Source organism: Planococcus citri, chromosome 2 (genome assembly GCF_950023065.1).
Source record: "Planococcus citri chromosome 2, ihPlaCitr1.1, whole genome shotgun sequence".
Classification (NCBI taxonomy): domain Eukaryota; kingdom Metazoa; phylum Arthropoda; class Insecta; order Hemiptera; family Pseudococcidae; genus Planococcus; species Planococcus citri.
Window position 1 is genome coordinate 71,220,850 of NC_088678.1, and position 25,855 is coordinate 71,246,704.

A 25,855-nucleotide genomic window follows, 5' to 3' on the forward strand; every position below is an offset into this window, starting at 1 on the left:
GATACGATACATATGAGGCATTATTCGAAGCCGGATTGACACATATACGACGTGCATTTGATATATCAGCGCAGTGTTAAGGACAAGGTGAACTTGGTCGGATCTCGAGGTTCGTCCTTTTTCATCAAATCGCCAACACTAGGTACACACAGAGAAAGACTCATCTAACCTCGAATTGTACATGTCCACTGTCCAGTCCACTATATAGCTACGTAAGTATTGAAGAGAGAAAAAAAACAAACTCAATTGTATGTCCATCTTAGAAATACTCGTCTATGGGCATTGGACACAGATATCAAGGAAAATGTCACGTTTCGGTTAATGTGTGAAAAAGTCACCTTAATTGAAAAAGGAGAAGAGGAAAAAAAACTCGCGCAAACAAAACTTTTAATATACGTGTACTCTGTATACTGAAAAATCACGCTGTCAATTATATTAACCTTGAGGACTTGTTTTTTCAGCGATGCTGTTGCAGCTAGTGGCATGGCACCCAAAGTCTCTCCTTCCGTTGACCAGATCTGCAATGTCGGTGAGAACTGCTGGCGAACAGTGGCACTGGTTTATTGGTAAAACATCTTTAGTAGGTATTTCCTGTGTCGATGTCGTGTGTGTGTTATGTTGCGAAGAATGGAGGAGAAAAAAAAATCACCGAGTCCCATTGTTCATTTGGCGATACTGTGTGCTTGGTCGAATCCAGAAATTCCTGTTTTGGACGGGGCGCGTATCCGAGTTAGAGTGACCATTGCACGGGCAAAAAGGCTGGCGAAGTACATATATAAAATACATAGGAGAAAAAAAAAATAGAAAAAAGAAAACAACCCAACGAAGAAGAGGTAAATTTATACCTTGTTCGATAATCGATGAAGTGTATTAAAGGTTGGATTGTTTTTCTATCACAATGTGCCATCGATGCAAATTCTCAGAAATGTTTCAAACTGGAAATATATAGAACTTATAGTACCTATATATACATACGTAGAGGAGGTATAGGTACCTACAAAAATGCACCATCTTTAACGCGGCAACCGGTTCTGACCATAGGTGCACGTTCGCTTAGTTTACATTTTACTTGTGTGTCGTATGTGGTTTTTTTGTTCTTCAAACGGAGGTATGTCTACATATGTAAATGTATGGACTATATTTTCGAAAAATTGTATAATCGAGAGACCAAGTGTACCTGGGGTGATTGTCTTTGATGTTATGGAAGCTCTGTTGAGTATTTTTGAGGATCTGGATGTGGATTTGATTGATCTGATTTTCAATTTTGATAAGGGGTTAACAACTCTGGTTCTGAATTTTACTCCACTTTCAACTCCCTCCTCGAAGGAAAATTTAATTTAATTTGATAATATGAATCCAATATTCTGAATCATGAACCATGTGATAGAGGCTCCAATTCTGATTGAAACTCATTTTCTTCACGATAATTTTCCTCAACTCCGAAGTCCAGAGCCAGACTTCTCTTGGCCCGGCCCTTAAATTGAGCTTGGATTATTTCGAAGATGACATTTGACTGTAGGTTGAGAATGGTAAAATGTACTTTCAGTGTATCTGAGAATGCTGGTCTCACAACGTATCAGTCCCTGAACGATTGATTATACGAGTATGTTTCGTAGAAAAAGCCAACTTATTGTTATAGGTAGATCAATGCGTCTGCCTTTGGAACCTCTTCGATGACTTACTTGCATGGTCGTCGATCGACGCGTTTATTGGCCAGACTCGGTCGTCTATTGACCCCAACTCGTTAATGTAACAAGCGCACGTGCCGAGCATATATTTTAAGATTTGTTTGTTTTTTTTTGCAGAACTGCCCAAACAACCGATGATCAAAACTTATCAAGAGTACGAAAAGTATAAGAACGTTGAAATTGAGTCAAAATGAAGAGTTGAAAGTCGTAAGTTTCGAACTTTTGGGTATCGTGTTTCAGTTTTCAATTTTATTCTTCGATTTTGATTTTATTTTCAAAATTTTTGATTTTTGATTTTATTGTTTTCAGAGTTTTTGGTTCTGTTTTCAGTTCCCTTTAATTTCATTCCCTGATCTTTGATCAGTAATTTTCGAAAGTTTTAATTTGTTTCGTGGGTTTTATTTTTGTTTTTAATTTTTTTATTTGTTTCGTGGGTTTTATTTTTGTTTTTAATTTTTTTATTTGATTCTTAGAAATTTCAATTTCATCTCCTGCTTCCAATTGATTATATTTTTTGAGTTTCGTATTTTTAATTTTTCTAATTTCATTTTCAGTTTTTGATTTTTTTTGCAGAATTTAAAATTTTACTTTTAATTTTTAATTTGTGATCATGTGATCAATGATCATTTTCAGGATTTTCAATTTATCTTTCTGTTTCTGATTTTACTTTCTGGGTTTCAGTTTTGCCTGATTTCATTTTTCGACTTGACGTATGTCAATTTCTGTTTATTCAATCCCCCCCCCCCCAAAAAAAATCATTTTCGGAATTTTCAGTTGAAAAATATTTAATGGTGTTGAAATTTTCTTCCTTTCGCCTCAGATTTGGTCTAGGTTCATTTCTCTCCCCTCCTCTTTTTTTTTTAAAGGTAATTTTACCATAAAAAATCAATTTTTTTCAAAATCTAAATGGACTATATATTTTTTACTCCTCAGTGTGAATTTAATTCGACCCTGAACTCATTTTTGAAAAAAAGTGACTTACCTGGTTCTTTCCGTGGGGTCTTCAGTTATGTTCTTGGTTTTTGATTTTATTTTCAGAGTTTTCAAGCTTAATCCAAATCCATTTTTCGATTTTGATTTTTGTTCTTAATCTAAGTAGGTACTTAATTTTCAGGATTTTTAATTTCATTTTTGGTTTTTTATTCTGTTCCTAGTTTATGAATTTATTTTCAATTTTTAATTTAATTTTGAATCCTCAATTTCATTCCAAGTTTTAAATTTCGACTTTGATTTTTTTTTATTGAAAATTTTAAATTTCAGAGTTGTTTCCACTTTTTCACGTCATTTTCAGATTTCTTGATTTCATTTTCGGTTTTCAATTTTATTTTTGAAGTTTTTGATTTGATTTCAGAGTTTTGTTTTCATTTTCGAGTTTCAATTTCAATTACTTGAAGTTTTTCATTTCATTTTCAGTTCTTGAGTTTACATTTCGAATTTTAAATTTCAATTTTATCTTTAGTTCTTGTTCTCATTTTTCTGAGTTTTTGATTTTTACAAGTAATTTTGTATTTTTTTCCAAATTCAAAGTTTTAATTTCATTTTCAGTTCTTGATTTCTATTTCAATTCGTAATTTTATTTCTAGTTGTAAATTTCAATTTTTTGCTTCATTTCAAGTTCTTCATTCTACTTTTTGTGTTTGGTTTTATTTTCTGAGTTTCTAATTTTTGATTTTTTTTCAGAATTTTCAATTTTATTTCCAATTTTTTAATTTTATGTTCAGAATTTTTGGTTCTATCTTCATTTTTGAGTTTACTTTCAAAGTTTTCATTTTATTTAATTACTCGAATTATTAAATTTTTGTTTTATTTTCGATCTAATTTCTAGAATTTTTCATTTCATTTTCAGTTTTGTTCTAGGGTTTTGTAAGTTTTTTTCATATTTCAGTTTTACTTTCAGTTTTTGATTTTATTTTCCGTTTTCGATTTTAATTTTATTTTTTGATTTTATTTTCAAAATTTTTAGTTTTATTTCCAGTTTTTTTTTACCATAATTTTCAATTTCACTTTCAATATATTTTTAGTTTAATGTTCAATTTTCAATTTCTTTTTCAATTTTTGATTTTGCTTTTAATTTTCAGGTTTACCCAATTTCATTTTTCGATTTAATCGTCAGTTTTTGCTATAATTTTATTTCCACAGCTTTCAATTTCGTTTCGAGTTTTCTGTTTCATTTTCAGAGTTTCCGGTTTCATTTTTAATTTTTTCACTTTTTCTGAGGGTGTCCCTACTTTCATTTGTTTAATTCTCAGGATTTTCAATTTCATTTACGGTTTTGATTTCATTTTATTTTAAATTTTTTTAATTTTGTTATCTTCATTTCATATTTACTATTCAATTAAAATTTCAAGTTTTTTTTTCATTTTCGGAATAGGTACTATAAATTTGATTTTTATAGTTTGCAATTTAATCTCCAGTTTCTGATTTTTTTTTCTCTCTCAAAATTTGTAATTTCACTTTCAATTTTCAATTTCATTTTTAGTTTTCAATTATTGATTTTACTAAGATCAGTTTTACCAATTTTTATTTTCGATTTGATTTTCAGTTTTGATGTAATTTTCAGTTTTCAATTTTACCTTTGGACTTTTCAGTTTTATTTTCAGTATTTGATTTTTTCTCCAGAATTTTCAACGTTATTTTTATTTTATTTTTCAGTCTCGAATTCTACTCGTATTCTCATAATTTACGGTTTCGTTTCAATTCAACTAATTCAAGGTTTTGATTTTACTTCCAGGTCTTCAGTTTTTCCTTTACTTGCATTTTAAAAATTTGATTAGAGTTGTTTTCAATTTCAGAATTTTCAATTTCATTTACGATTTTTGATTTTGTTTTCAAATTTAAATTTGGATTCTTTATTTCATTCTTGGTTTTTGATTCAATTTTCAGAATTTCTGATTTAATCTCCAGTTTTTGATTTTTTTTCTCCAAAATTTTCAATTTTATAGTTCTAGTTTGAATTTTTTTTTATTTTAATTTTTTTTTTCATTTTTTGATTCGATTTTACGTTTTTGATCTAATTGTGTTCAATTTCATATTTAATTTCGTTTTCAGAGTTTTCAGTTATTTCTGTCGCTTTTCAATTAGATTTTCGGTTTTCTAAGAAATTTTTAGAATTTGCATCTTTATTTTTAGAATTTTCAATTTATTGTTCAGTTTTCAATTTAATTACATTTCAAGTTTTTGAGTATTTGATCAAAGTTTTCAATTTCCTTTCATGTTTTTGATAATTGATTCATTCTTTGGAATTTTCAATTTCGTTATTAGTTTTTTTTTTTTTTTAGTTTCCATCTCAGAGTTTAATTTTTTCTGAGATTTCGATTTTCACTCTTCCTACAGCAAAGAAAATTAACTCATTCAGTCCCTTTCTCCATTTGCTATTCAGGACCTCAAAGTGAACTTCTCTTGCTAGTTATTTTGGAAAATATATATTTTTTTTTAATTTGTAAAAATTGTAAAATATTTAATCAAAAGTTTTAATACTTAATAAAAACCTGTCAAGAGAAATTAAACTAAAAAAATGGGGTTGGGCAGGTCATATCTCTCGAGCAAATACAAATCGTTGGGCATATCGGACAACCTTTTGGCAACCACTTGGGATTCGGAAGAAGGGTAGGCAGCGGACTAGATGAAGGGATGATCTTGATCGTCTTCTGACACACAAGCACTTCCAGAGAATAGCCCTAGATAGGCGGGAATGGATTCGGTTGGGGGAGCCCTATGCTCTTTTTTAGGGCCATGTTTTTTGTATGTACTATTTTTACCTCATGTACGTGCATTTTTCATAAATAAAGGCTTATTATTATTGACATTTATATTTGACAGGTGATTTTCTTCTTTTTTCAATTTACTCGTTTTTATTTTCAAATTATTTTTCTATGTTTCCAGGTCCAGCTACATTCCTATTTCACCACTCGGTCAGTTGCCAGAAATTTCCAAGCCTGCCAGCTATACGTAGAATACGTAATTATGCCCTACGCACGTGCTCGATCATAATACTTCACCGTAGCTCGGCATGTGAGTATAGTTTAGAGGTGAAATTTATTATAATTTCACTTTTTTTTTCATTTTTCTTTCTCGTTGTTTTCTCTATGTCTATAGGTAGTTCTATGCTATAGAATTGGACCGGTGACCAAGGTGGCGTGTAATAATTTATAATAAAAATATTTTTTACTATAATGTAATAGTGTATCAGACATTGTAATATGGTCTGCGTTGACCATGACACATATCCGGACGCGGACGGAACGGAACGGACGATGATGATACTCGATTCGAATATATCGTTTTTACTTGACGATCTCGTCGCCAGAATACGCGCTCTCCTGTAGTCGTAATACCGTATCGTATACTGCATTTTTATGATCGAGCGATCGAGATCGAGCCCGTGTTATGTTGTTATGGTCAGTCACACTCATCGCCGTGATTAAACCCTGCTCGCGCGTTTCCACTGCCAACTGCCAAGCCATAGACTCGATCTTCGCGACGATGTTCTTCTAACTAACGTCAGTGCTACAAGTGCGATCGGTGTGTACGGTGTGGAGTTTCTTACGTTCTTACCGATGTGGACCCGGCTTATTCGTAATTTACGTAAATTTTATCAGATTTTTTGAATTTTTCTTATCGTCGATCGGTTCGGGTATTTGAGTGTGTCGAGGATTTTGATCGTGGAATTTTCGTGGATTTTTTTTCGGTGGTGTTGTGACTCGAATTTTTGATAAGTTTTTCCCTTGCCGTCGAAGTGGACAATTTTACCAGTGCACCTGTTGCGATCAGAGAGGTCGATTGTACTCCCGAAGATACTGTTTTTGGTGAGTTTTGATTATTATTTTAATTTTTGTAAGGTAATGGTGGAAATTGCATGTTTGTTTTAGGCGGGGGGGGGAGATTTTATCAGGCTGTGTTACCTTGCATGAATTGATTTTTTTCGAATCAAAAAATCAAAGTTTATCTGTAACCTTTGGATTGTAAAATTGCCCAAATACAGAAAATCGTCTCGAAATTTCGAGGAAATCTACCCAATTATTTGAAAATTCTGCATGTTTCTCCAGTTCTCAGCCCTAAATCAGGAAGATTTTTTTCGAATTTTTTTTCTCACTTCTACGTAATTTGATTACATATCCCTCTCTCCTCATTTTCAGCTCTTTTATAAGCTTTAAATTCTCAAATCGAATGCCCATTTTATAAAGAGGATGAATTGAGAATGGTGATTGGTGGGGTAGGGGTAGAAAGTGAGCATGCATTTCTAAGACCAATTTAATTCTATCGGCCATACAATTCGGGGTTTCACTTTGTGAAATTGTTAGAAATATTTCTTGTGAGTCTCAAAGTTGAATTTTTCCAAAATAGACATTTCAGTTGCTTGAAGTGAATGCTTGATTTTTATTTTTGATTCTTCATCTGAAACCAACCATTTTCTGGAGCCACCAACAATTCCCCCCCTGCATTCTCTTTCGCTATAGCCTTACTATTTTTAAGTAGAAAAGTGGAATTTTGGGAAACGAGTACTTTACCTTAGCGAATTATTTTTTAAATGTCATTTTATCGCTTTCCAAAACTGAACTTCATCGTTTCCAGTCATTCTGGAGCCTACAAAAAGGAGTTTATTGGCTTCCTTAAATTTTTGAAATTTTTTGATTTTTTTTTATTTTCATTTGTGGGAGTTTCCTTTTGCTTTTGAATCAGATGATTTAAAGTTCCTTTGTATAATTGGCTGGAATGGTGGATTTTCTTATTCACGATTTTTCACCCTTTAACGCTCCAGAGTAATCCATCTAGACTTCTAAAATTTTCATGCAAAAATTGTAGGACCTACAAAGAGAAAATTCAAACGCAGCATCTCATTTCCTTTTTGTTTTGTTTTTTCAAACATTGACAGATAATTTGGAGCTAAAAGTTGTAAAATGTCTCGATGGTTTATTTAAGAATTTTTAAATTAAAAAAAAATAGTAAAAACTAAAATTGTTGAAACTGTTTGACGATCGACTAAATTTTAATCACCAAAGAAGTGATTTAAAAAAAAATCATTAAAATTTAACATTATTTTAGAAAAAGTTGCATAAAACATCATCGTTGAAATCTCTTTTAAATACTAGTTGAAGCATTCAAATTACTCTGAAACACCAAAAGTTGATGAAATTATTTTATTACTTACTTATTTGTTGAAAATTTCATGAAAGAGCATTAAGACATAATTGTGCGAAAATTGCACGAAAATGTGTTGAAATTATGTGAAAATTTTTAAAACCCCATTAAAATCACCGTAAAGTATCAAAAAGGGATGAAATTTTTGCATAATTTGTCAAAAATTGCAAAAAAAAAGTTTTAAAAACATGATAAAATAGCATAAAATTCTTGAAGAAGAAATAAAGTTACTAAGAATTACTAAGAAGTAGTGATATTTTAGAAAAAATAGAAAAAATATACCAAAAGTTGCTTAAAACATAATAAATTGTCAAAAATTGATGATATTTCGGTAAAATTTGACAAAATTTTCAAGAAAATGTGTACAAAACATGACATGACAAAATGACGAAGAACTAAGAAAAAATGTTTTCAACCACCGAAAACTTGCAAAAAGTAATGAAATTTCAGCGAAAATTGACAAAAGTTGGCAAAAATTGCATAAAAACCGTAATAAACTTCTTTCAAATTCAAGTACATAAAATCAATAAAAACGATATAAATTAGCCTACATAAAAGTGATTTTTCTAAATTTATGACTATACCTACTTATCACCTTTTGAAAACATTTTCATTTTGGATGAAATATAGAACTTGATGTAAAGAAGAAAACCACAAGAATTCTGGAAATTTCTTGTTTCATTTTGGAATTTGAAGGTGAAAATAAGACGTATTAAATTTTAAGAAACAAATTACAAAAGCGATCAATTTAAATTACCGAAATTCTAAAAATTCCAAAACGATTTTTTTTGCTTTTGAAAACACTGGTGATACCTATCTGACTCTGTTTTATTCCAATTTTGTCGTGTTTTGAAAATTTTCCTTTGTAAGCTATCAATTATCACATAAGTAGCGGTTCCTTCAAAATTCAGGTCATGATATGGAAAAATAGCATTTAAATTTCGATCTTGTCGAACGTACTGTACCTAAAACTTGGAAATTCGTGTGAAGTGAGCATCATGGGATATCTTTGGTCTCGTAGGATTTCACTGAGGGTCAGACGACGTAGAGGTTTATGTGCCTCGAAATATGTACTTTAAATTGGTGAAAATTCGCCTGAATCTAATATTTTTTAGCTAAAAATTCATCGAGTTAATAAAATTTGACCGTCTTTACAAATTTTGTGACTAATAACTTGTATATTATAATCTCACAATGGTTCGTCTGATTTGAAGAAAATGGCCTGTTTTTGACACTATGAGTTATGCCTCCAGGAGTTAGAAGGGTTGGCAATCTAACTTACATTACCAGGCAAAATATTTGATACCAGAGCCGGGACACTCGGTATATGAATTTCATTCTTTCAAATATCAAAGTCCTCAAAATGGAGAAATGTTTCCAAAATTCAAAAAAAACAAAGCCAAAAACCAGACTTCCTCAACGTTGTGAGAAAATCTATCAAACAGATTTACAAACATCACCAGGCCATCTTGATATTAAATCGATCAGTTCTTTAAAAGTCATATTTAAATGTTGGTAAACCTTCTTAGAATGGCAGTGAAAATGAATTTGTAGCTTTGGGACGAAAAATGACTCAACTTGAAAGCTGAGAGGTTGGCAACATGACCATGGGAAAATTTGTAAACACTTTTCGCTACACAATCCACTGCAAGATCGCAATTCATCACTCTATACGAATTTGTGAAAACCCATAATCTCCCATACTGATAATTTTCCCAGAACACGGGTGCAATATCATTCAAAGAATCACCCAAAGTCCTACAGCAATAATTTCCAAGTATCCAACTCCAACACTGATAGGTACGACGTGCGACCTGCAACGTTATGTAACCTCTTCATCATCATCATCATCGCATCCAAACCCATCAAAAAATGCAGATGGTGCTCGGCTACACGATGTGAAATTAATACGAAGACCAGTACCTAACCAGACCCTGGTCGATGCAAATTAGAATATTACACTAGTGTTAGTTAGGTAGGTATAATACGGGTATTAATAGTCATGAGCGTGTAAATTGAAATAGGTGCTTACTGCTTAGAACAATTCGCCACTTAAATTTACTCACCTACCGGCTGCTCTCGAGTAGTCTGGTCAGTGGCCAAATTAATAATATTTCGATACCCAGCTAGGAGAGAGAAAAAGATAGAGACAGAGTTCGCTTTTTCTTCTGAGCGAACAGACCGACCGTCGAAAATGAAAGCAAAATTTACAACCGTGTTTTATACGTGCTGATGAATTTGTACAATGTGTTTTTTGTTATCATAGTATAGGATACTCGTATGTACATGCATTTGTACAAGCTCTATAGGTAGGTAAAGGTGGTCAAATCTGCGGATTAATTTTAAAAATTAAAAAAATCACATATAAAGTCAACAGAGGTAAACGTGTGCTTATACTGGTTTAAATTGTAATATGCTGCAATGCTGCATGCTGAGTATAAGAAGCTGCTGTGGTCAATTTATTCGTTTTTTCCTAATTTAGTACTTTTCTTCGCTTCTTTCTGGCGAATAGTGCTCGAGTAGGTACTTTTGGCCAATTATTTTCATTTTAATTAGACGGGAAGTGAATTTGGAGAAAGATTGACGAAAATTTACCGAACTGATTTTAAAATGGTAGGTAGCTATTTGAATTTTTTTTAAGCGGTGCTTTTTTTACCATGTTGTTTTATTTCGTATCAGAGGTATGTACGTAGAAGGAAGAAAAGTGATTAGAATTAAAATTGAAACGATTATTCGTGTGCAAAAATGCAATAAGTTGCACTGAACATAGAGAAACGTATTGATTTAAAAATCAAACATTTCTGGGTATAAAATTTAAAACTCTTGAATCGAGGTGAGGTAAGGTATAACTTGATACGAATCATGCACTAGCGGAGGAGTAATTTTTATTGAGTGAAAATGTTCTTTAAAAAAATCAGCCCTTACGTTCTTTGTTCTTAAAATCACTTTCTTCAGACGTTCCCATTCCAGTTATGAGGGAACCTCAAAAGACTGTGGAAAAAATTTGGGGTCTCAGACTTCACCCAGCATTTTGCAATCGGAATTCAAATTTTTAAAATTTTTAAAAATATTTTTGATTTTTTAAAATACTTACCTATGCGAAAACTGCCATTTTCAAGATAATTCGCGATTCATCTTGAGCCCTTGAGGCTTACAAATTGTTATTCAATTGAAGTCTAGGATACCTTATATCACTATAGGACTTGAAATGACCCCCTCCCCCTTCCTCAATCATCAGAAATTCTCAATTAGCGCATTATTTCGATGGAAAATGAGAGTGTCGATAAGGCCATTTTTTTGGGCGCGGACAGTTATCGACTCGACCACTCTTAAAATGTTGTAATAAATGTCCCAAATACGAATCCGTGGTTAGTTTGATATAGTGAGAATAGGAATTACTGACTTAGGGATTTAGAATCATTTGAATTGGTTAAAGGGTGAAGTCAAGAATTATTCCCTAGAGAGTGAATAATTACTCGTTCCTGGATAGCTCTGAGAGAAAAGACCTTATGTAAAACCAATCCACCATATACACAAAAATCATACTAAAATACTAAGAAAGTACTCAAGATCGCAGAAATATTCTTAAAAGCAATTAATTAATATTTTAGCACAACAAAATACACGTTAGGATTTAGGAAAATGTAACATAATCAGCATTATTTCATGTTCGATAGTGGACTAAACATCTACTTGACATCTCGCATAAAATAGTGACTCGTAATATAATTAAGTTTAAGCTTAATTAACACTACTTGGCGATGCAATTATGTATTATTTAATTAGACTAGGTGTGTTACGTCCCTCATAATATTATTATTTAACTAATAAGTCTATTTCACAACTTACGACACTGTGCTTATTTTCTGCCTCTCCTGTGATCCACTCATACTAAGATCGGCGACAGAATTGGGTTATTTTGTTTCATATTTCCCGATAGGTACCGGATCGGAGAAATATCCGTAAAATGGTCAATTTAAATGAACGTATTTAATTAATTCACATTATTAAACAAATTATCCACAGTGATAGTGGGCGAAAACAGTTAAGAGGAATGAAGGTTTTAAGGCCTTCATTGCCTATACGTCTATTTGTGACCAAGAACCAGCCATTGCGAGTAGCTTATTCCAAGTGAGGTTCGTGGCTGGAAATCGGATGCTCGTACCCTCGAGTTTTCCCTCGATCTACGAGCCACCGGACAAATAAATCATTTCCCCTATATGCGTAGTTCTCACGTTGCCATACTTCCAGTATACGTAAATCTCATATACCTAAGCTAACGAATATTACGAGTAAACGTACGAAGGGATTAATTTAATCATCGCTAAGGCGATCAGGGCATATTTCCTCATATCAAGTTGACCCAAAATTACCATTTTTTGGGCTCCAGGGGTTCCCAAAGTTGCGAATAAAAAAATAATTTTACGAGCCACTGAGTTTTGTTTTCAAAAACTTTTTCAGCGTAATACATCTGTTTGAACATGATAAACATTATGCGAGATGATTTTTACATTTTCGACCCTCGGGGGCAGAAATTGGAGGGGTTTTGATTTTTTGACAATTTTGGAACCACCATTTTAAACCTACCCCTTTGAACCCCACTAAAAAGCTTTTTGCAATTATTAGTATCCGTAAGTCCTCCATCATCCTACCAAATTTTGAAGTCAACAAAATTTTACGCTGGTACTCAAAAATCCAATTTTCCAATTTTTCGTAATTTCGATATTTTGGAAACCCCTGGAAAACTAGAAACCTGCGATTTGCGCCAAACGTAACGTTTTCAGGTATATATTCAATAATTGAGATGAAAAAGTTTAATTAAGCTCCCTACATATTCGTAATTTTGAACCCTTTTTTAGAGTCCCCCACTTTGAGCACCCCTAAAAAAGGCGTTTATGCATATTTTTTCAAACAAATTGATAAATTCACATTTGAAACACACTATATCAAGGTGCTCGATAATTTTTAATTTGATTTTTCCTGTAACTTTCAAAATTGAGCTATTTTGGGTAAAATTCTGAGATTTTACTTCGTTGAAATCGTGAAAATGTGATTTTAACGTTGTTTCGAAAAGTGAAAAAAGTTTTTGAAAACAATACTCAGTGGTTCGTAAAATTATCTTTTTATTATTCGCAACTTTGCGAGAACCCCTGGAGCCCAAAAAATGATCATTTTGAGTTAACTAACCACGGATTCGTATTTTTATACCAAGTTCTTCTGATTATGTCATACATTGACGTCGTTGACATTTCAAGTGACGTTTCTGATTCTGATTTTCCATGAATTATTTCTGAATATTTCTTCTTTCTGTGGCAGAAATTTTGCAAATAATCCCCTTTTTTAAAAAAATCGTCCTCAGTCTTACAACGTTATGTTGATCTTCTTGTATGCGGACAAACCTAGCTTCATCCCATCTGCAAAAAAAGTTGAAAAAATGGAAAAATATAAGCCGAAAGTGAAGTCTGAAAATATGTTGAAAATTTTTCATTCCTACTGTCAGAATCTTTTCAAATAATTTACTCTTCAAGAATAAACCTCCTTTGCCCCAAAAAAACATGGTCTCCTTGTATAAAGCACTCATTTCAAGTAAAAACCTTATCAGAAGTAAAAATTTGTAAAATGAAATATTTTGGTAAGGGAGGGGGGAGGGGTAAAGCGTCTGCATGCAAGAAGAGATCAACTTTGTTTGGTATTGGGGGCCAAGGCAGATTTTTATAAATGTTGAAAGAGAGGTTTTTTTTTAATTCTGACATCACAAAATGAGAATATTTCAGTTTTTGCCCAAGTTGAGCTTTTTTCATGATTTTTTTTTTCGTAAAATATTAGTGGTAATTTATCAAATATTGCCATTATGATCGAAACCTCATTTCAACGTTTTTATCCAACTTTTTCCAAGTTCTTGAGATTGGGCTTCAAATTTTTCAAAATGTTCTAGATGTAAAATCTAATGAATATTGGAAATTGTTCAAATTTTTTCTAATTCGAGTCCAAAAATTTTCTCTTATGCTTTGACATTGTGCCACAACCTTTTTTTCTAATCCTCCTTCAGTTTGCCTAAAATAATTGCTCAACCCACTTTAATGTAAATGTACTCACTACTCAATATCATTTGTATCAAAATACGACTATTTTCTTTTTTCAATATTTCTTGCATTTTTTCCCATTGTTACCCCCTTCCCCTCCAACGATCCGTACAGAAGGCATAAAATGGCTCCCGGTGTGAAAAATTTGTATTTTATATCGACATAATATACCTACTTATAGTACTTATAATCACGCTTAGGTCGTATAATATAACTATGGTGATTGATTCGTGATTAAGTCGACACTTGGCGATTAAACTTAACGGTTAATTAACCTGGAAGCTGGTTAGATAGGCGCAGGCGCGTTCTTTTTATTAAGCATGCGTAATAAAATAAAAACACATTTATTAATTACTGCAGCGATAACATAACCCTTTCGAAAAAAAAAGGCGAACTGTGAGGCGACAGACTCAACAGAATAGCAAAGATGAGGATGAGGAAGGAGAAGAGAAATAAAACTGTATAAAAAAAACGTGCTTAATCGCGTACGAAGTACGTACCTACCTCTGCACATAGTTCTATATATAATAAATAGTTAAAAGGAGTTAAAACAGTTGATAACCTTTTACCAATGTTGGAATACGATCCGGCCAGCACAGAAGAGCGAACCGGTCTCTGTATGTACGAAGAGGTTCACTTACATATATAAAATAATAGAGTACTAATGCAATATTCCCCTTTTTATAAGAGAGAAGATCGTGTGTAATCTATCGATTATTTCTGCTTTATGTATGGCCGTCTTTTTTCCATCGATATCTCGGTGCGCTGCACACAGTGCACACTGCACACTGCTCATGTACATTTTCTGTGTTTTTTTTCCTTCTTCTTCTACTTCCTTTTCTTGTATATGTACCTTTTTCTCTCTTCTTATTACTTATCTTCATTGTTACGTAGTCGTCTACCGAGTATAAATCAGGAACTTAACCCACTATTATGGAATGGTATGTATAGAATTAGTATATTAGCTGAACTTAACCTACTGGCTTCCTATCACGATTCTGTATACAGTATTTTATTCCATATAGTTTTTTTCTTCCTCTCCCCGTCTCTCTGGCCGATCTTCCGACCTGTGGTGGATGTGCATCTTTTTATATATTCTTTACCTACCTGCCACTTACTTATAGGTATGGTATATTATACACGTTGCGTATTTGTTTGCTGTATTCGTATGACGTCATTATTTTAGTATAATACAACATAAATAATATGTGTATTACGAGATGAACATGTATTGTGGAGGAAGAGGAAGAGAGAGGATAACCGAAACTAATGCTAGAGATCGAATGCTATGTACACATTAGAGGAGGTATCTGTCGTGGTGAAAATTTTGTTGATTTTTCTTCAGGATGGCTGAAGTTTAGGGGGAAAAATTTTAAAGTTGAATGTTGCTAAGATTCTATACCTATGATGGAAGAGGAATGCTGTACGAAGGGATTGTTCATGTTCAAAATTGAAGGGACAACTGCAGTCTTCATAGGGAAGCAATGTTGAAATGAAGTTCTGATCATAACGAAAAGGGTGGTGGATCAAAAAATGAGAAAAATTTGACAGAATTGATGAATTTGTGACCCCTTACAAATCGAAGGCAGATCCTGAAACAAAAATTGATGAAAAAATATCCAGATAATTAGTGAAAAATTTCTAGAAGTTACTACAAAAATCACTGAAAATTTTTTTTAAAAATGACTAGAGAATCATTATTGAACAAAATCACATGAAAATCAGTGCTGAATCGAAATAAAAAAAATAAATCTAGAATATTAGTTTGAAAAAATGACTGAAAAAATTGGTTTAAAAATAATCAGAAAAAATCAATTGAAAAGGGGTACAAAGTTGTTAAAAAAGTTGACTAAAAAATTGATTTTAAAATCACTGAAAAATTAGGTTTGAAATGACTAAAAAATAGAGTTTGAAAAATCATTAAGAGATTGATGAAAAATTGGTTTAAAAATCACTGAAAACTGAAAAGTTACTTGAAAAAGAAAATCACCAGAAAAAATAGGTGAAAAATTGGAACATTGGCATTTGGAAGAAATCATTGAGGAATCATGCAGTATAATAAATTGGTCAAAAATTTGGTAAAAATCACTAAAAAGTTCTTTTTTACAAAACTAGGAAATTAGTTTGAAAAAATTTTCCAAAAAAATTCCTGTGAAATTTATTCAAAAATCACTAAAAAATTGGTTTCAAGAATTATTGGAAAATCAGTTACAGAAATCACGAGACAATTGACAAAAAAACACCTGAAAATGGGTTTGAAAATCTTTGGGGCAAAAAATCTAAAAAAAATCATTTTGAAAAAGTTGATGAAAAAATCGTCAAAAATATTGTATTTTGAAAAAAATCACTAAAAAATCAGTTAAAAAATCACTAGAAATCTTTTTTCAAAAAATAAAAAAAATCAATTGGAAAAATGACTGAAAATTTCGAACAAAAAAATTAAAAAATGAGGAGATTAATGAAAAAATAATTGTGAAATTGACTCAAGTGTCACTTTGAAAATGAATTTTAAAAAAATCACTGGAAAATCAATATAGGATCCTCTTTAAAAAAAATCACCAAGAAATTGTTGGAAAAAGTGGTTTGAAAATCTTTAAAAGGTTGGTTCAGAAAGTCAATAGAAAAAAATCAGTGACAAAATTGCTAGGACATTTGTATTTGAAATAAATCACTCGAAAATTAAGTGAAAATCCGGTAAAAATTACTATTATAGATCTGTTCAAAAAAAAAAAAAAAAAAAAATTAGGCAAAATAGTTTCTGGAAAATAGGTGAAAAAAATCAACGATGGAAGCAAAATTACCTCAAAATTGGTTCAATAATCACTTAAGAAAAAAAAACAGTGAAAATGTTGGCAACTAGAAGGTTTGTATTTAATAGATCAGTGATCAATTACCATAAAAAATTCGAGAAAGATCACTCAAAAGAATCTGTATTGAAAAAATCACAAAATTGATGTGAAAAATGATTTTAAAATGTTAAGTCTCTAAAAAATGAGTGAAAAAAAGAACCAGTATCACTAAAAAATTAGTTTAGAAATGACCAGCTAAAATCAGTGAATTTAGTGGAAAATGACTAAAAAATGATAAAAGTAATTAATAATTGGTTAAAAATCACTGGAAAACTGGTTTTTAAAATCTATTCTAAAAAATTAGTTTAGAAAACTTTTGTACAAAAAATAAACACAAAAAATGACCAGAAAAATAGTATTTTTCTATTTTGAAAAATTATTATTGAGAAATTATAGATAATATTGATTAATCATTTAGAAAAAATTCTAAACATCTCTGAAAAAATTAGAAAGTTAGTGTGAATAATGACGAGATATTTGCTGTTTGGAATAAATTACTTGAAAATCAGTGATAAGTCAGCAGAAAATCAGTGAAAAAATGACTAAAAGATAAGCATTCTGAAAAATCACTGGAAAATCAATGATTAATGCGTATTGAGAAATGGGAGGGGGGAGGGAGAGGAAGAGAAGAGAGACGTCATAATCAAATCTGTTTTACAAAACTGGAAAATTGGAGTGATAAAATGACTAGAAAATCACAGAAAAAACGTCAATGGAAATTCACTAAAAATTGATTTAGAAAAAAGGTAACCTCCAGACTATCGGTGTAAAATCACAAAAAAATTAGGTTAAAAAAATCACTAGAAGAAAATCGGTGAAAGAATAACTAACTAGAAAAGTTGCATTTGAAGGAAAACCATTTGGAAATCAGTGATGAATAACTACATAGAAAATATTGTGAAAGAAATTTCCAAAAAAATTATGCAGTATAAAATCAGAATACCTAAAATTAGTTTGAAAAATCTCCACTAGAAAAATCAGCCAGCGATGAATCACTAGAAAATTAGGAGGAAATCACTAAGAAAGTGTATTAAAAAACCACGAGAAAAATAGTTTGAAAAATCTCTAGAAAATTGGGTTAAAAAAATCACTAAAAAAAGAGTAAAATAATTATATAAAATTAATATTTCTAAAAAAATGACTGAAAATTGGTTTTAAAAATCACTATAAAAGAAAATCAGTGAAAGAATCATATTAATACAGTAGTATTAGGTAAATATCTGCGAAATCAGTGATAAATCACTAGAAAAATAGAAAAAGTCTTGTAAAAAACTGATCAATTTTTTTCAAGTTTTCCGTCCGACTTGACATGCTTGTATGTATCAGGAACTCGAAATGACTTTCAAACTCAACCTCAAAGCATCCTGTATTTATTACACGTGCCTATACTTACATTACATATAAGGTAGATGGGGATATATTTTATTAATATTATTATGGTGATAAAATGTATCGTATTTTGTGGAATACCCGCAGTAGCACATATAAAGTGAAAAAATGTGTAATATACGTACACACTACACAGATATGCGGCAGTTGGTATGAAAATATGGCGAAAATTATATAAGTAATTTATTATGTGGCGTTATGTAATAATAAATAAGTATAGTCTCGCGGATTCATTGGAATCAGTACAATGCAGACGACGAATTCCATCGCTCTGTACCGAATTTCTTCTCTTGTACGTGGAAAATGGAGTACTTACCTATAATATAGGTACTTTGTATACCATATTTATGACGTGGCTTGGTTTAGGTTAATGGAAAAGTAAACGATTCAAGTATAAGTACTTGTACAAATGGCTCAACAATCAACATTCAATATAATAGAATTGTCAAATACCTAAGTACACATTTACACCAATAAGTAAGAAGTTAATTGTCTGCAGGGTAATTTGTAATCGACCAAGTCGAAAAGAAAATCTGTAATAGAATGATGGTAATTAGACTTATAGACAAGCAGAACGTAGCGGTGGTCGATTTAACGCATCGATACTGATTCACTATGCAGACTATCGATAGATTCTCGAATCTCAAATTGATGAAGATGAGGATATCGTCATTACCATTTTGGCAAAGGCATAGGCAATGTGAACCGGTCGATAATGGTGAGAAGTGGCGATGTTTTGTATATTGACAGTTCCAGAATTGAATGACTTTGAGATGGGGGGAGGGGGGTCGTAGATCATTTTTTTACGTTAAGGGCTCGAAATCGGTTCGTAATCGATTGGAATCAAATCCAGAGGAACTCTAGCTCTAGGATAAGCAAATGTCAGCGGAAACTCTCCAAGACTCCAATTAATACCTATCGAGTACTTCTTGAAGCGATTCATCTTCCTTCCTGAGTAATCTGTGATTATTATATCGCTTGAAATATGATATCGCTGCACAATTAAGTATGTATATACCCATGTGCTGTTGGAAAATACCTACACCGATGTAATATGTAAATCTCTACATAGGTTTAGGTACATCTACAACCATATGATACTTTTTTATGAGGGTGGATATGGTCTATGGTCTATGAATTATACCAGTTGACTTTTCCTTTTGTCACAACAACAACACGCCCGCCCCCTTATCGTACGTATACATAAATGATAAAACCATATAATTCGAAAAATCCACGTACACAAACACGTAGGTTTAGGTAAAAGAGATTGCGCCACAATTGAGTAATTTTCTACGATCAAAAAGGGAGACTGTGATGAGAGAAAGTTTACTCTTTTAGGTATACATATACGCGGACGTTATAAATGTTAGTGTACCTACGTACTGTATTTATGATTATTATTTCTTTATTTTTTGTTTGTTGTGTTTTTTGTTTTATTATTACTATAAGAGTATTATTTGGCTCAACGAGCTAGTGACGTGACGAACGACATGTCGATGAGTTTCGATTACGATCGCAGTACATAAGCAGGTATTATAAGTCGTAGGTATAATAAATCTTATAAAACTGTGGCGGAAATTGGTACTCGATTGTATGAATTGTTATTCGGTTGTAATTATTTTCGTAATCGAAGACGATGAGGTTTATATTGTTAGAAGAAGTACGGTAGCATTGGGAAACTGACGAGGAGAGATGGAGAGGTGTTGGAAGCTTTGGATTACGTGTCGTGGGATTCAATGGACCATCCGAATAGTTAATTAGCATCATTTTCTCATGAATGGGCGAAGAATGGAGGTTTATTTGAACACTCTGTAAAGCACTCGCTCGTCAAAAAATAATGACAAATGTTGGGCTTTAAATTTTTTTATAAACTTTGAAAAAACGTTTTGAAAAACATTTTCTGGAATAAGAATGCACGAGGAAAATAAGTGATAAGTATGAAATTTTTGATCAATCGGTCCATTTGGGCCCATTGATTTTAGATGATCCCTTTGAAAGAATTTACATTTTCATCTCTTGAAATCTAAAAAAATCGAGCTTTTTGTGTGGAAAACACTTTCGAAGAATGATTTGATTCTGAGTACCTATTTCTTTTTGTAAACAATAAACATACGTCGAAAATTCAGCTGGGAAGGGAAGGAGAAGCCATCCAAAAAGGGCGCGAAAGTTGTTAATTAATGATGAATAAATAATTTGGGATTTTTATCAAACAATTCTGGCCTCCTGGCCAAAATTTGATCATGACCAAAAATCGATTTATTTGCGATTTCGATTCCATATGACTGATCATGTTCGAAGTGGAAAAATTGATTTTAGTCTCAAAAATAGACTTCTGGATCAAAAATCGATTCATACGATTGATCATATATTCGAAATAAATAATCGATTTCAGCTTCTGAAATGAACTTCGGGATATAAAATCAATTATGATCGACATTGATTATTAATCGAACCCAAAAAATTGATGTTTTTGCGAGTTCCTATTCTATATGAATATGATCGATCATGTTGGCAATGAAAAACCTTATCTTATCCCCAAAAATATACTTCCGGTTCAATAATCGATCACGATCATGTATCGATTTACCGAACCCCTAGAAATCGACAACATGTTCGAAATTAGTAATGAATTCTAGATTCAAAAAGGGACTTCTGGATCAATAATCGATTATGATTAATTGAATACTAAAATCGATCAATCAAACCCCAAAATCGATTATTTGCGATTTTCAATTCCATATGATCCATCATGTTTGAAATGAAAAATATAATTTTAGCTTCAAAGGCGATCGTTTGGGTCAAAAATCAATCATGATCGAAAATCGATTAATCGAATCCCAAAATCGATTAATCGAATCCCAAAATCGATTAATCGAATCCCAAAATTGATTAATCGAAACCCAAAATCGATTATTTGCGATTTTCAATCTCATATGATCCATCATGTTTGAAATGAAAAATATAATTTTAGCTTCAAAAACGATCCTTTGGGGTCAAAAATCGATCATGATCAGAAGTCGATCTATCGAATTCGAATCCTAATAATCGATTATTTGCGATTTTCAACCTTATGTCATCGATCATGTACGAATTGAAATGAATAATTTTAGACTCAGAAAGAATCTTTAGAGCCAAAAATCGATCATGATCAGAAATCAATCAATCGCATCCTCATAATCTATTATCTGCAATTTTCGATTTCGTATGATCAATCATGATCGGAATATTAAAATATATTTCAGCTTCAAAAAAATTTCCTCGGGTCAGAATCGATCATGATTAGAAATCGATTAATCGAATTCTAAAAATCGATTCATTTACGATTTTTAATCGCTTTATGATCAATTATGCTCAAATTGAACAAATTTATTTTAGCTTGAAAAAATGTTCTCGAGTCAAAATCGATCATGATCAGAAATCGATAAATCGAATCCCAAAAATCGATTCGTTTACGATTTTTGATCCTATATGATCAATCGTGCTCGAAATGAAAAAAATTATTTTAGCCTCAAAAACAGTTTCTCGGGTCAAAAATCGATCATGATCGGAGATCGATTAATCGAATCCCAAAAATCGATTCATTCAAGATTTTCAACCCTATATCAATCTTGTTCAAAATGAAAAATCTATTATATGTATGTTCAATAACGACTTTCAGGTTGAAAACTGATCATGATCAGAAATCGATTAATCGAGTTCCCAAAATCGATTCATTAACGATTTTTAATCCCATAATGATCAATCGTGCTCAAAATGAACAAATTTGTTTCAGATTCAAAAAAATTTCTCGGGTCAGAATCGATTAAGTATGATCAGAATGAAGAAATTCATTTTAGCTTCAAAAACAATTTCTCGGGTCAAAAATCAATCATGATCAGAGATCGATTAATCGAGTCCCCAAAATCGATTCACTTAGATATGATTTTTCTCTCGGATCAAAAATCGATCGTGATCAGAAATCGATTCAATTGCTATTTTCGATTTTATATAATTGAACAATTTTCGCTTCTAGGTAAATTCAGTTTGCGGATCAGAAATCGATCATGATCGAAAATCGAATTATCGAAATCTAAAAATCAATGCATTTCATTGATCGTATTCGAAATTATTATAATTTTTGTTCTTTATTATTTCGTTTTGTTTTATCTTTGGAAAAAATCGTGTTTCTTTTTTCTCAAAAATTGTTCTTTTGAGAATCTACTCCTCAATTTCTGATTTCCTTCATGACTTTTCAAATTCGTCTACGTTTTCCCATCATTTTTTCAAATATGAATAATATATTTTTCGATCGAATAATTTTTTATTTATTTTTCAATTTTGATCATGAGAAGTATGTTTTCAAAAATTGATCGGAAGGTCAATCAAACCTCTTGTGGGAAGCCTTCATCGTGTGGTGGCCGTTGAAATGAAAACACAATTCCATTAGCCATCATGGCTTTGACCACCTCGCTTTCTTTTCCCATTCAAAATGTTATACATTGTCCGAACATCGGGTTCACTTTCGTATCGTATTATATTTTTATTGCCAACTCAGCCTGGTATCGTAGTTATACAATTAATTAGCTACCTAGACCAACCAATTCATTAGCAAGTTGAGCAAGGTATCTTGTACCTCTCTACCAATGTGTGCTGTTAATGTAGATGGTGAGATACATTCGTAATAAGTAAATAATATAGGCAGGCACAAGTAAAACTAGAGCTGAATTTTGGTTAAATAATAAACAGTAAGTCGCAAAGAGATATATAGTAAGTGTACTATATCTATCTGTTTACATATACTCGTAGATGGATTTGGCAACTGGTTAGGTTTACCATGTGATGCCGTGTAACCGGCTTCAATGCACTAATTCATTCGGTTAAATCGGTTTCATATACTGTTCTATTCGTATCTGTATTATGGATGTTTTTGATGGCAGTGTCTTTTCGAGCGTGGCCATTTGACGATATGATGGTGTGAGGGGCGCGGGGTACATCTGCTGTAGATTCATATGTAGGTACATAGGATACCTAGACTATATTGTTGTATCCACCATTTACGGATTGATGGAATTAAAGCGTCAAATGGACGCTGTAGTGGAGCATCCAGCGTGTATACGAATTGAATTTAGAATTGGAAATTTATAATTCTCGATGTTGCAACTTTATTCCTCGAAGTGTGGTCTGGCTCAGCTTAGGTTTTACGCTGGTGACAGTATTAGCTGGTACTCGTAGTAGGTTTAGGTATGTACATGTGCTGCAATGACGCAACTCGTATATCACGTCAGCATGAGGCTTCGACGTGGAATCGGCTTCGGCATCGACTAATTAACGAAATCTGCACGCGTGTACGATAGATTACGTGTGCTGCTGTTATGCTCGTGCTCAGCTACTCGTATAGCCAAGACCTGGCCATGGTCGAGGGGTCGTTGTCGTTGCTTAAACGACTAATATCCCTAAAGGCATATAAATTTTGAACCAGAGGATAGGGCATCGAAAGAGGAACCAAAAATACACCAATAGCTAAGAATTCGAGCTCTGAAATTCATATTTTGATTTTTGGCGAATTTTTAAAAATTCAAATTTGGCCCCTTTCTCGTGAAAAAAAATATCAAAATTTGATCAAATTAATATGAAAGGCTGAAATTTGGTTTGAGCCCTATTTTCGATCTCCTGAGTTGATTTATGATGGTTTCGAACGATTCTGGAGCCTCCAGCAGATGTTTGGATTCTCCAGCTTTTGAAAAATTGTCTCTAAATGGGGTGAAAATGAAATTTGGCGTTTATGAACTCATTGAACTCGGATCCGAAAATCTGCTGAAGGCTTCAGAATAGTTCAAAACCACCACCAATCGACATTTAAAATTTTTTTCCACATTTTTCTACATTTATTCAGTTTTTTAAACGAGTAGAATATTTGGTAGGTTTTTTTTCCTGGTAAAATGACCCACCAAGCACCCTGCATACTGACGCAGCTTGATGCAATTTCTTCAAAAGTCAAAACCAGAATTCCATATCACTAATGGGAGAATTTAATATAAACGTCGTCTCGGCGACAGAGTCAGATCGAAGACGATGTCGGTGATTTTTCAATCGATGGGTCATCGTCCTTTTTCGTGGAAATTGCACACGTACGACGACGACGACCGACGACGACACGGCTCAGCATGGTAGCATGAGGCCATCGACAGAGGAGACGCAAACGCCATCGCGACCATCGCACACAGATGCATTTTACCTTGACAATCATGCTCGAGTTGGATTTAGGCCAAGTTGGCAATAAGATGAGCACAGCAGAGCAAAAGCAAAACAGCCTAAGAAGGAAAGAAAAAAACACACGCGGAGCACAAGTCATCGCGGCGAGCTGGTTTTCGCGCGCTTGCGCGTTTGCCCAGACGCTTCTCGACGTCTCGTGTTCATTCATTTGGAATGCAACGCGGACGCGGCCAATTAACGACACTTTTCCTTTTCGTAGAAAACTATGACATCCTTTCACTGCACCGCCAATCCGCCGCGTACTTACAGTGGCTGTGGTTGCGGTTAGAGAAAAAAGCTATATAGCTGCTAGGTGGCAGAGTAAGGGCCAAGGGGACTGTTGTGTTTATTCTAAAGCTAATTAATCGATGCTTACGCGCTGGGTTCTATTATTTAACCACCTGTAACCGGGTGGGGAGGTGATTGGCCCCGCCATATTGTGGACTGTATGGAATTTCTCCGCGTGGCCCTTTCTGAATAGGTGAAAAACAATGAGTAAGAGAGAACCGTAGTGATCATGAGAAAGGAGCTGGTACATCGTGTAATATTCTGCACAATGTTGAAGAGAATATCTTTAGTATGCGTCATTTAATTTTAACCATAAACGCGATGCTCAATTAATTAATACGGTCTCGGGTCGGGTCTCACAGTTACAACTTACAGGTATTTTGCCTGTGGTCTTTCTTGTTGCTTTTATTTTCCTAGCTATCTCTAAATACCTGCCTTACCAAACATAACGCTCCAGTACTCCGCGATGTGAGCACATCTTTTTTCATTTTTTTATTTTTTGACTCAATTTTAGAGAGACTCTGCGACGACCATATTGTTACGCCGCGCTGTACCGAAGAACGAGAAGTGATTCCTCGGTTCCCCTCTCTGTGTCTTTAGTCTTTATCATGGTTCTCGAAACGAGCCTAATGTATTAATTAGTCTGACATGATGAAGACCACCACGTTATTGTAATAACGGTGGTCAACTGCTGGATCGCGCGGAATACCAGCAATTTTGTACGGTTGTGGTTTCGCGTTCTTATAACGCGATGCTCGTTACCCATTTTTTTGCACTGTTGTTGTTTTTGTTGTGATAGGGTTTTGGAAAGATTATCTTGACCATGAGGAAAAGAAGTGACCTGGATTTTGAGCCAAGTTCGGCAACGATGTGTGAAAAGTTGCAAAAAGTTTGAGGTTTTGAAATTACCTATGTCTGCAGTTGCGTAAAGTTGCATTTTTCAATCCAACGTGATGAATTATTCGAAGTAAGTACGATGTGTGAGTATAAATTGGTCGAATGTCTTGGATCTAGTGGAAATAATACGCAAGCTGTTGTAATTTTATTAGTGTATTTTTAAAAAAATTGATAATTTATCACATGTGGAGGGAGGTGGGGGGTACGGGAATTCAAAGTTACTGAAACTGATTCTTGAGTTATGACTGGAAAGAGCAGAAGAGAAGTGAGTAGGTAATGAAGGGACAGA

The 25,855-nt window shown here is 32.9% G+C and overlaps 1 protein-coding gene across 1 annotated transcript in view; it reads left to right on the forward strand.

Moving 5' to 3' along the window:
* LOC135837545 (metabotropic glutamate receptor 6) overlaps positions 1–25,855 on the forward strand; it is a 105,167-nt gene continuing 79,312 nt past the window's right edge. Inside the window, exons 1-5 of the mRNA XM_065352855.1 lie at positions 1–212; positions 462–833; positions 1,806–1,895; positions 5,571–5,699; positions 5,784–6,493. The gene's annotated coding sequence lies outside the window, so the exon portion shown is untranslated. The remainder of the gene's footprint in view (positions 213–461; positions 834–1,805; positions 1,896–5,570; positions 5,700–5,783; positions 6,494–25,855) is intronic.